The following is a 13,315-nucleotide window of genomic DNA, read 5'->3' on the forward strand; positions in this document are numbered from 1 at the left end:
ATTGTAGTGTTGGGCAGTTGGCTGTGAACAGCGCGTAGCGTTGCGCAGTTGGAGGTGAGCCGCCAGCAGTGGTGGATGTGGGGAGAGAGATGGCGGAGTTTGGACATTTGTAAGACTGGATGTCATGAACTGATATATATAATATGACTTTTGAACAATATTAAGGTAAATACATTGTTTGTTCTCTATCAAAATCTTTCTTTCGCTAACTGTGCCTATCAGTAGTTAGTGCCTTCAGTAGTTTGAATCTTATTTAGCTGGCAGTAGTGGCGCTCGCTGTATTGCAGTAGTTAGAGTAACGAAGATTTTTGTGAGGTAAGTGATTTGTGAAAGGTATAGGTTAATGTTAGTCAGGGCCATTCTTTTGTAGGGATTTCTGAAAGTCAGATTGCGTTGCTCTAAAAATATTGTGTGTCAGTTTAAGCACAGTCATGTACAATTTTTCAAAAGGGGACGTTTCACATGAATGACATAATACACAGAGAAAACCGCACTTGAAAATGGGACTCATTTCCCTCAAGGCGTAGTGCAAAATACATTAGATCTACAACTCTGCTTCCGCCGTTTTGCAATATATGGCAGTAGCTGCAAGTGGTTGTGCAGCTGGAAAGTCTTCAGTGTCATAAATTAAGCTTAGACTTCTATAAACAAGTTTTTGTTGTTTTCAGTGCAGAGACTGTTTTGATGCAGCTCTCCTTGTTACTCTATCCTGTGCAAGCTGCTTCATCTCCCAGTACCTACTGCAACCACCTCCATCCTCCTGAATCTCCTTAGTGTGTTCATCTCTTGGCTTCCCTCTACGATTTTTCCCCTCCACGCTGCCCTCCAATACTAGATTGGTGATCCTTTTATGCCTCAGGATATGTCCTACCAACTTATCCCTTCTGCTAGTCAAGTTGTGCCACTAATTTCTCTTCTCACCAATTCTAATCAGTACCTCATTGGTTATGTGCTCTACCCATCTAATCTTCAGCATTCTTCTGTAGCACCATATTTCGAAAGCTTCTGTTCTCTTCTTGTCTAAACTATTTATCGTCCATGTTTCATTTCCGTTTATGTTTCCACTATGTTTATAAACATAGCGGCATAAAAATATTTGTCGATTTGTGATTCTATCATAAAATTATTCTCGATTGAATGTGTCATCTTAAGAGCCCAGTTCTCGTCATCTGCGGAAGTTTTAATTTTGTACTTTAAGGTGAAGAAATCTGCGGCTGAGGTCCAAAATGCTGGGTAAGATCTGTGGTGCAGCACGTATTAGTAAAAAAAAAAGTGCCGAGAATGGTTTCAACGATACAAGACCGGTGGTTTTTACGTCTAAATCCGGCGTGGCGGTGAAAGAGTGAAGGTTTTCGAAGCTACTAAAACCGACGGAAACACTCACAGGAGATAGTTATAGAAAGCAGCTGAAGTGTCTGCCAAGCACTGAAAGACAAGTAGCCACAGTACAGTGATAGACATGAAAAGTTGATTTTCAGCATGACATTTCGCAAAATCCGTTAAAAACTTTGACATAGGAAGTGATACCCCATTCGTTGTGTTCTCTGGACATTGCTTTCCCTGACTACCACCTCCTTCGATCAATGGCACACGGCCTAACTGACCATCACTTCTGGTCATGTGAACAACTGCAGAATTGGTTCTCGTCAAAAGACGTGCAGTTCTTCCGCCGCGGGATTCGTATGCTGCCGGGAGAAATTAGTGGCCAGCGGTGGCCAATATTTTGAATCGTAAATGTTTTGGAATTTTTTCACAAAGCCTGCAACCTCTATAGAAATCGGCGGAAGGAAATTTGTAGACCCAACACACACTAGTTGCAAAAAAATTATTTACAAATAAACCCACTGTTTCACAGTCGCAGGCTTTCACAAGCCATTTATAATGGACCAAATCAAGATATCGTCACTTCAGTGTCAAAATATCGATACTTCAGTGCTGACCAACCTTAGGCTGGATAAGGCTTATTGAATTGTGGTTTTGAACTACAATGCTGTAGTTTAAACCATAACCACGGGGAACACACAGCGTGAAAAGCGAGCATCATTACATTCTATGAATTGACAACTAGATGGCAGCAGCGCAAATGTCAGACCCAGTAGCCAATATCTGTGAATGCTTTGTTTGTGAATGTGAACTGTGTTCGTCGGGTTTAATCGTAGCGAAGCTGAAAAACTAAACTCTTTGACCGAGGTTTGTTTGGTTTTAGGCCGCAAAAACAACTGGGGTAAACTCGCCCATGTCAAAACTGTAGAACATGAAGACAAAGAGGAATTAAAAAAGACTACACGTCAATCCCAATGGATGGAAGAGAAGACGGCTAAAAAGGACATGGAGAAAGGTCTATAAAATACGCCATAGAGAATTGGAGGTCCAGAACTAAAAATTAAATGGCCTTCACCATATTGCTACGACGGATAAAAAGTAAAAACTGGTCGACAGTCCGCGCGTCGTTCGCTAAAACAGCCAATAACTCAGATGACAAACACAAACGGGAACGTAAGCGATTAAAAAAAAAGGGCATTCGGTCAGGAAATGGCGAACCGTCAATACCTGGGCGCAATGTGCACAAAGTGATAGGGGAGCACTACTAACAAATGTCGATGGCTAAAGAGATAGTACCCAATACGCAACGTGGTTAAAATAATGATCTTGCGGCGAAAGGGCCGAGAGGAGGTCGTCCAAAGCCCAGAGCTTGTTCCTATGAAGGGAGGACCAGAGGTGATGCCAAAGTGACACCACCTGCTAACAGACAGCAACACAGCGGTCATCCGAGGGAATATAAGAACTAGTGGGCAGAGGTACGAGGATTGCAGCCTTGGAAGTAGCCTCAGCTGCCCCGTCTGCTGTCAGAACGACGTTCACAGGAACTCTCAAACATCACAGTAGCTCCACCTAGAGTGAGCAAGTGACAGCTTTCCTGCACCCCCTGGATTAAGGAATGGACGGTGTGCACCACACAGAGGGTTTGAAAGACGCAGAGAGAGAGAGAGAGAGAGAGAGAGAGAGAGAGAGAGAGAGAGAGAGAGAGAGAGAGAGAGAGCAGATGGCGCAATTGAAAAGCCTGTGTCGCCGGATGGACTGCGTGGTCTGATACAGGACGATGAGCTCTGCTGAAAATACTGAGCAGTGTTCCGGAAGCAGATACCGAAAAAAGCCTGCGCTAATGAAGGCACACCCGACACCACGGGCAGTCCGAGAGCTATCAGTGTACACAAAGTTACTATCCCGAAATTCAATGTGGAGGTCGTGAATCTGAAAGCGGTAGAGCGAGGCTGGAGAAGAGTCCTTAGGAAGTAAATGAAGGCCAAGGTGACCGTGGGCCAAGGTGAACGAGGGCCGCCACACGAAGCTAACAAGGGAAACTCCCCATCGCACCCCCCTCAGATTTAGTTATAAGTTGGCATAGTGGATAGGCCTTGAAAAACTGAACACAGATCGATCGAGAAAACAGGAAGAAGTTGTGTGGAGCTATGAAAAAATAAGCAAACTGAGTAGTCCATGCGAAAGATAGGCAATATTAAGGAGAGTGTGAGCTCAGGAGCGCCGTGGTCCCGTGGTTAGCGTGACCAGCTGCGGAACGAGAAGTCCTTGTTTCAAGTCTTCCTTCGAGTGAAAAGTTTAACTTTTTATTTTCAGTTTATGTGACAAATTATTATGTTTCCATCAGTTTTTGGGAGTGATTATCACATCCACAAGAAAACCTAAACCGGGCAAGGTAGAAGAATCTTTTTACCCATTCGCCAAGTGTACTAATTAGTTGGGTCGACAACATATTCCTGTCATGTGACGCACATGCTGTCACCAGTCTCGTATAGAATATATCAGACGTGTTTTCCTGTGGAGGAATCTGTTGACCTGTGACCTTGTGATCAAATGTTTTAGGTTCCCATTGGAGATGCACGTCCTTTCGTCAACTAATCGCACGGTTTTGCGGTGCGGTCGCAAAACACAGACACTAAACTTATTACAGTGAACGGAGACGTCAATGAACGAACGGACAGATCATAACTTTGCGAAAATAAAGGAAGTAAAATTTTCAGTCGAGGGAAGATTTGACCTAAAGACCTCTCGTTTCGCAGCTGCTCACGCTAACCACGGGACCACGGCGCTCTTGATTTCATACTCTCCTTCATATTGCCTATCTTGCGCATGGAATACTCAGTATATTTTGTTTATTTTTTCATAGTTCCACACAACTTCTTCCTGTTTTCTCGATTGATCTGTGTTCAGTTTTTCAAGGCCTATCCACTGTGCCAACTTATAACTAAATCTGAGGGGGGGGGGGGGGGGGGGTGCGATGGGGATGCTCCCTTGTAAGATGGTGAAGAGTTCACACCTACTGGAAAAGTTGAAGATAGCGTGAAGTTGAACTGCCGCAGCAAGAGCAGAAATCAAACTCCAGGAGGTAACAGAAGAGGGACGCCTCCCATACTGGTGATCAAAGGAGACACAGGATGGGTGGCCACGCATTGCAGACAAACCGCATGCATATCTGCTAAGGAGAAAGTCAGGCAGTAGTAACAGTAGTAGTTCGGCAGCATCTGCATAGAGAGACTCAACCGGGCTAGTGTACAAGGTGTCAGTGGCCAACCGGATGGTACGGTGGATAGTATCGAGACGGCATAAGAGGGATGGACGGACGTGCAGATGCATAAACGAAACATCCATAGTCTAGTTTCGAATGGACAAGGGACCGGTACAAACTGAGGAGGGTGGTTCGATCTGCAATCCAGGATGTACCAGTGAGGAAAAACAGGACACTCAATGACTGCATACAGTGGGCTGCCACGTACGACACGTGGGGAGACCAAGATGTTTCCTATCGAGCATAAGCCCACAGGAATTTCGTAGCTTCAACGAAAGGAAGAGCAACAGGTTCAAGATGTAAAGACGGTGGAAGAAACCAATTGCGCCGCCAAAAATTCATACAAACAGTTTTCTCAGTGGAAAAACGAAAGCCATTGTCGGTGGTAAAGACGATTGAGACACCGCTGAAGACGCCGCTCAATGACATGTCCATGGCGATCTGCAATAGATGGCAAAATAGTCAACGAAAAGGTAGCCGGGGACGTCCAGCTTGAGACAGACCATGATAGGGTTAATGGTGATAGCAAAGAGGACAGTGCTCAGAACGGAACTCTGTGGCAAACAGTTTTCCTGAATAGCGGTGTCCGACAAGGCAGGACCCACACGTACCTTGAAAACTTGGTCTTTTAAAAATGCCTGAAGGAAACTGGGCACGCGGGCACAGAAGCCCTACACGTAGAGTGTATGGAGGATATACCAGTCCTCCAGTAGGTGTCTTAGGCTTTCTCCAAATCGAAAAACACGGTCATATTCTAGTAGTTCCGCAGAAAACCATTCATGACATGGGTGAACAAAGTGACGAGATGGTCAACTGCAGAACGCCGAGCTCGAAACACACACCGTGCAGTTGTTAGTAAATTTCGGAACTCTAACCACCATAACAGCTGGGCATGAATCATATTTTCCATCACCTTGCAAAAACAGCTGGTGAGAGAAATGGAGTGGTAGGTAGAAGAAAAGTGTTTGTACTTACCGGCTTCGATATGAGTATGACAGTGGCTTTACGTCAGCGTTTGGGAAACGTGTCCTCTGCTCAGATGCGGTTGTATATTTTAAGCAGTAAGTGCTTTCCCCACAAGAGAGATATACTGCAACATCTGAATGTTAACAGTGTCTGTCCTTGGGGCGGAGGATCGGCATGAAGTGAGAGCATGATCTAACTCCCTCACAGTAAAGGCTGCATTATAGCACTCTCACGATTCTGAAAAGAAAAAGTTATCACCCGAGCCACCTCCGCTCATTTCCGATAGAGAAAGGCAGGGTGTTAGTGGGAGAAACCCTAAATCTCCGAAAAATGGTGGCCCAAGATGTTGAAGATAGCAATAGGGTCCACGATGACCTAGTCCACTACTGTCAGCCTGGAAATTGGGGAACGGATCTTGGTCCCAGAGAGCTGGTCGGAGGTTGGCCCACAAGACAGAAGAGGGAGTGGAACAGTTAAAAGATCTAGTAAAGCAATCCAGCTAGCTTTCTTGCCGTCCCGAAGAACACGACGACACTGTGCACACATCTGTTTATAATGAATGCACGTTGCCATCGTAGGATGACGGTTAAAAACGTGGAGAGCACGTCTCGGTGCGGAAATTGCGTCGTGGCACGTCTCAGTCCACCAAGGGATCGGGACACGGCGTGGTAAAGAGGAGGTGCGACGAATGGCACGTTCTGCGGCGGTAAGGATAATGTTTGTAAGATATTCCACCTGGTCATCACAACTGAGGAAATGATGTTGGTCGAAGGTCGCCAGGAGGAGAAAAGCCTCCAGTTGGCCTTAGTAAGCTGTCATTTGGGTGTGCACAGAGGTTGCTTAGGAGTCACCAGACGGACAGCACAAGGGAAATGGTCGCTCGAGTATATGTCAGAAAGAACAGACCACTCGAGATGATTGGCAAGCTGGGCAGTGTAGCGGGGTAGGTCCGAACAGGAATAGGTGAGTGGTGTCTGAATTGAACGTGGGTGCTCCTGTGTTAAGACAAAAGAGGTTATGTTGATTAAGAATGTCAGGCAAGAGGGCGCCTCTGACAGGTTCTGCGAGGAACCCTAAGGGGATGGTGGGCATTAAAATCACCGAGTAGAAGTAAGGGGTGAGGTAACAGCCCAGTAAGCTGGAGGAAGTCTGGCCTGGTGACATCTTATGATGGAGGAATGTAAATGGAACAAAGGGAAAAGGTAAAGTGGGAAAGGAAGAAGCGAACTGCAACAGCTTGGAAGTGGGTAGTCAGGGAGATGGGTGGACTGTGAACGTAATCCTGTATGAGCAACACGATCACCCATGAGACGGAATGTCAACCTCGAGGGAAAGTCAAAACGGACCAGGAAGAAATGTGTGAGCACAAAGCAGTCGTGAGGACGCAATTTCATTTCCTGAAGGCGGAGAACATATGCGATGCTAAGAGCAGCTGTAAATCCTCTTTGTTGGATCGAAGGCCGTGAACATCCCATTGGAGTCATGACAAGGAAAAATAAAGGTGTGTCACGTCGGCGGCTAACGAGTGCTAACCTTCGAAGAATTACTGCTACAAAGCACAGAGGCAGGACCACCCTGCTCCATGAGGTCTTCTGGAACGTCCGCGTTATTTTGCTGTCTGCCTGCGGAGTCCAGTGGAGCAAAACGGTTGGTTGTGCGCACTGGCGACATAGAGGTTGGCCGGGCGAGTATCATTTGGAGACACCGTTTGTCTTTGTTTTTCTTAGAGCTTTTGTGGTTAGCAGAAGAAGACTCAGGATGTTCGCTGGCTGGAGGGACGTAGGAAGTCTTCACGAGAGTATTCCTTCTGTTCTTTCCGTCCTGCCGATATATAGCTGGTGATTTCGCCCCATGAGGCGAAAGTCTGATGGCTTATTGCCCAGCTGAAGGAGACAGGGATGCTATCATGACGGTGGGCGATTTCACAACCTCAGAGCTATATTTGAGGACGCATGTCTGCGTGGCCACGTACTTCGTGGAGCGAGAGGTGGCGAGAAGAGTATTGTAGGTACCAGAGGGTAGAATGCAGAATTTTCAACTCTGCCAACAACTTGGCGAGCGACCAATTAAGGCACTTTTTCCGCCACTCTGATGTACTGGACAGCACGCTCATCGAGATACACGGGACATTCGCGGGAGGGGGGCGACATGGTCGCCATTGCAGTTGATGCAGTGAGGATGAGGAGAAGGTCAATCGCTCTGTTGAGCATCCCTACTGCAGGTTACGCATTTGGGTGGGTGTAACAGGACTCTCAAGTGTGGTTGAAACGATAGTAAGGTAGCAGCTCATCAGATTCGGAATATACGGTCTGACTGAATAACTTCATAACCTGCTTTGATCTTTGACGGAAGAACCACTCTACCAAAAGTGAGAAAAAGAGAGTGAGTGGGCACTAAGGAGGTATCTACATTTTTCATCACCCGACAGACAGCAATGACACCCTGATCAGAGAGGTACGTTTGGATTTCTGCCTCAGTCAAACGACAGAGCAGCCTCGTGTAAATACCGCCACAGGAAGAATTCAGCATTCGATGGGCCTCAAAACGAACAGGATAGCCATGAAGGAGCGAAGCTCCAAGCAGAAGTTGTGCTTGAGAATCAAAAATAGTCTCCAAAAGCAAAGTGCTATTGTATAAACGAGAGTAGTGTTTCACAGGGCCAACAACTGCGCCAGTACCTTTCTGAATAATAAACGGATTTACCGTAGCGATGGCTGACTCTTCAGTATGCGAAACAACAAGGATCCTTGGTGCAGCTAGGAGGGTCTTTGAATTGTCATCCTCATTCCGCTTACATTTCGTAGCTATTGACTGTGAAGATGATTGGCTCATTGCGAGAAAATCCCCATGATTGCCAGCGTCTCCAGTGGCGCGTGGCGCCGTCGTCCTTCCAACTGGGGGCCCCCTTCAGAAGGGGGCGCAACAGCCTTAGTTGATTGTTCAACCCCACCCCTGAACACCCGACAGAGGTACCAATCAGTAATTTTGGAAGGTAGCAGCTCAGGCAATCACACCTCCCTGGGCCTGGGCTGTACCAGGGTGTACGTGCGAATCCTACCTCTCGACCCGGGGCTGGGAATTATGCGTTATCCAGTCACCTGTTACGCGTTAGGCGCGTGGGCCGGCCCTCAGGAGCTCACAGGGCGGATGAAAAAAAGGAACCTCAACCTCAAACGCCGAGGCGGAGGAAGGATAGGAGAAGGCGAATAAAGAAAGAAAAAAGGAACAGTGGAGAGTGTTCTGATACTGACTAACGAAAATGCAGAATACATTTCCGGTAAACAGACCAGACATGAGAGGAAAAACAGCAAGAGAATAGACACGCAGCATGGAAGGGAAAAGATGCTGCAACGACGTGGTAGCCAAGCACGAACCTGCCAATGAGCGGTGTGCTCCCTGGGGGGTTTTGACCGAGGTGAGTACACACAATGTTGCGCTGTCGATTCTTAAGGGTTGGCGACGAATTCATTAAATTAAACGTGATAATGCTGAGATGTTTGTGTCGTGCACATCATGGGGAGCACGTGCTAGCATTAAAAACCAGGCGAAAGCCGCAAAGAAAGAAGACATCGTTGTGACATCTTTCCCACTGCGTGGGATGAGATGCGACTTACTAAAGAGATGCAGTTTCATGAATGATGGCTCATTCATGATAACATAATTGTTTAAGTCGCTGAATTAACATGAAACAACTCAAATCGACACACTAAATATGGCATTTTGAATGACAGGAACATTGGTGATCTGTAGAAGTCGCCAGTTTAGTGTAAACAATGCCATAAACTGAACGTAACATGATTAATAACCATATTAGGAAATCATGGGTTTTATTAGTTATTCATCATGTCTTAAAACATGATCATGGGGAGAACGTATGGCCATAAAACTCAACGTGTAGCTTGGTCAGAAGATGATGTGCAAAAGCCTTGTGAAGCAGTAAACAGTGGCTCAATGAAATCACGGAACGCAGAAAAATCATTTGGAATACCATGCAAGACATTGGAGTCTTGAGACAACTTTTGTGAAAGGACTGCCCGAACCCTCAGGTCAGTGATGTTCATTCTTTAATAAATTTTTGTGTGATTTAAATGAAGTCTCATTTACAATATTCTTTACTTTTGTTTGTAGGATATTTAGGAATAGAAAATGAGAAAAGTCTTGTTAAATATATTCAGTATCTTCAGAAGACACGTTTCCCACCTATTGGAGCAGACATCAGATGTTTGGCCTTTTCATTTGCCGGGAAGAATATAGCCCATTGCTTCAACAAAGAAACGAAAATTACAGGTTACGACTGGCTGCACTTATTTTGGAGAAGACATCTTGATGTAACTATGCGAAAGTCGCAGGGAATTTCGATGGCAAGGATGTTGGGAATGAACCGCGCCGAAGTTGGGAACTGCTTCACTCTACCACTGCAAGTATGTGATGAAAATGGCTTGATAGGGCATCCAGGCAAGGTTTACAGTGTAGATGAATGTAGTCTGCAGTTGAATAATGGCCCAGGGACTGTCCTTTCAGTGAGGGGTTCCCATGATGTCCATCACATCATGTCAGGAGAGAAGGGTGACACCACCACCCGTAGTGACATGTGCAATGTAGAAGTGAGATTTCTGTCACCATATTGCATTTTTAAAGGTCAAAGAAAGAAGGCCGAGTTTGAAGATGGGATGCCATTGGGTTCGTCGTTCGGATGAACAAGGAATCAGCGTATGTAAGCTCAAATGGCTTCACTGGCCGAGGACCCACGGAAAGAGCCTGGGAGGGTGCTAATTTTAGATCGTCACAGATCACATTGTTCTGATGTTTCTGTGCTGGATTTCGCATCTGAATATGAAGTGATGCTACTATGCCTCTAAAGTCACACAACTCACTGTTTGCTGCCCCTGGACAGATCGTTCAAGTCATTTAAGACATTTTAGCAGCAGGCTGTATACAACTGGATCCATCCGAAAGCAGGCCGCAGAACCACCACACTTCATTTTGGGTCTTCGCTGAACGCTACTTGGAATACGGCAGCCACTGTAGGAAATGGCAGCGTGGGATTTTCTGAATGTAGAATTTATCCTTACGATCCACAAAAGGTTCCAGAACATTTTTTTTTTTACCATTTCTGACAATATGAATGATACTTTGACTTACAACCACGAAATCAAGGCCCCTCCGGCAGTAGTTACAATAATCAGCAACGGTGCAGTAACTTCCTTTGCGGATGTTAGTCCTAATCTCAGGCCGCACACGCCCAAGGAAACTACAAGAAAGAAGCAAACAACGAAGTACTTACGATGGTGGAGAAACGGTAGCTGTTGAGACGAGGGGCTGCACCGAAGTTAACGAAAGGAGGAAAAATACGGCAGAAGAGGAAGGACAGTTCATCTTCAGCATCCTCCACTCCTGAGGACGATGTCGACAGTTGTGTGTGAGGGATATTTTTACAACAAAAAGACCCCAAAATGCTAGTGGCTTCAATGTATGACACGCAAGAGATAGCTACATGAAATTTGCAGCAAAGACAATTTTCAATGCAATAAATGCTACAAATAAACTACAAAAATGTATTGTTCGATGTTTCCCTTCCCTCCCTCCCCCCCCCCCTTGCGCCCTCCCACCCCCTCCAATCCCATATTTCTCCTGATGGCCTCCCACACATCGGAACTTCTGATGGAACGATTAATGGTGTTCAGGAACTGTTGCCACGACCTGTTCTTGCTCTCTCGAATAATTTGGCTACACTTTGCCCTCGCCACTCGAAAGGCTGCAAGATTCTCTGCAGTTTGCCAACACTTGAACCTACGCAGAGCCGCACGCCTGGATCTGATTGCAGAGTGGTATTTGGCAGTCCACCATGGGACAGGTTGCCTCTTTGTTGTCCTGTGGACTGCGGAAGGGAGGGTGCAGCGGTGTGGTGGATCATTTCGGTAATATGATCCACCTATGTCTCGACATTCGCACAATGTTCGAATTGGGCCAACTGGGTATAAAGTGTCTAGTCTGCTGCACCGAGCACCCATCACGGCAGTTTCCTTTCGGGTTCCACCCCATCTGCAATTCATTATCGACTTTCCATTGAGCTGTGTGAGCAAGGGCTGGAGAGCAAAGCGAGAGATCAGTAACAGAAAACGACCCAGTTGCTGTGCAAAAGTGAGTGCTCTGTCCCGCAATTAGCAAGTATGTGCACGACGACACGAGAACCATCTCAATTGCTCTACCCCTGGGGTAGTTGCAGAGCCCGAAAGCACATTGTGAGCTTTAAAATCGCCACAGAGGATGAAAGGGTGGGGGAGCTGTGTAATAAGGTCGGTTACAGCCTCTTCATCAAGTGCATCATGTGGGGGCAAGTAAATGGAACGTTATCAATGGATGACCGCACGTACACTTATACAGCAACGGCTTGTGAAGTAGTTTTAAGTGAGAGGCGAGGAATGGTAGTTGGTTCTGACGAAAACACCTTCGCCACTTCTAGCTCTCTCTCCACTCACGTTCTTTTTGTGGAGTACATAGCCTCGGAGCTCAGGGGTGTACGATTGAGGGAAATGAGTCTCCTAGAGAGAGAGAGAGAGAGAGAGAGAGAGAGAGAGAGAGAGAGAGAGAGAGAGAGAGAGAGAGAGAGAGAGAGAGACACGGTGGTTTACCCCGAGATAAGAGACGGTGTTCCTCCACATGCGTCCTGAATCCCTGCAAGTTCCACTCTAGGATGGGAGCCATTTCATCGATGTAGATTTCATTTACCGTATCTTTGCACTACGAAAATGAAGCACTTGTAGAGCGAGGGGGAGTGGAGGGTCTGCCAAGGCATCTAACTCCATGACGCTCTTATCTTTCAGACGTGAAAGAATGTTGTCTGACGGCGCTCGGGACAGCTTTTGACGTCGTGAACCTTTCCTCGCACCCTGGCCCTTCGAAGAAGAGGAGGAAAGGGGGCGTTGAGAGGCACTGTGCTTGCCGTGCGCCTTCTTCACACTCACTACGGAACCGTTGCTGGTCTTTTCTGTGGTGGCTGCTCGTATCGCTGTATCCTTACTCGTTTTGCCTTGGCATATACACATGCAAGTACAGGTGCTGGTAGAGGATGGTTGTACACTGGACGTCGTCTGCCTCGAGGCGTCGACCTTAGGAACGGGATTATGCGCCATGGAAGCATAAGTGGTAAAGACGCGGGAGGTTTAGTCGCCTTGCATTCCTTTTTGGCTTCAGCATAGTGGATCCGCTTGGTGACGTATTTCCTGAATTTTTCGTTCCTCTGCAAAAAAGGGCAGACTCGGCTCCAGACTGAGTTGCTTCCAGAGCAGTTAATGCAGACTGCTGGAGATGGACACTCAATCCCAGCTTCATTGGCCGTCTTTCCACATTTCCCACAGATTGCTTACCCCCGAAACTCAATTGTGTAATTGTGTGACCAAAACGCTGGCATTTGTAGCACCACATAGTGTGCATGTGACCACACCCCTGCTAGAGTTAAGGGAGTTATGCAGTTCAACAGTTACATTCATATTCACCCAATTTTTCTGTCTTCGTAAGTAGTTCCACCTCCTTTGCCCTGTTAGTCTCGACCGGTAGGGGACTATTCCGCAGCCAATTAATAGACTTCAGGCTTCCAACAAGTCCTTCCAAGCCTTTATGGATATAGAAGAGGGACACTTTTAAACGTCGCCTCCTTCCTCTTAATGATCAAAAACACGTTTTAATTTAGGACTCCTTGAGCCCTGTTAGTATAATTCAACTGATGCGCGTTACCAGGACGGCTGGTCTCCCTTATTCTTTTGG

The sequence above is a fragment of the Schistocerca americana genome, chromosome 2 (genome assembly GCF_021461395.2).
Source record: "Schistocerca americana isolate TAMUIC-IGC-003095 chromosome 2, iqSchAmer2.1, whole genome shotgun sequence".
NCBI lineage: Eukaryota > Metazoa > Arthropoda > Insecta > Orthoptera > Acrididae > Schistocerca > Schistocerca americana.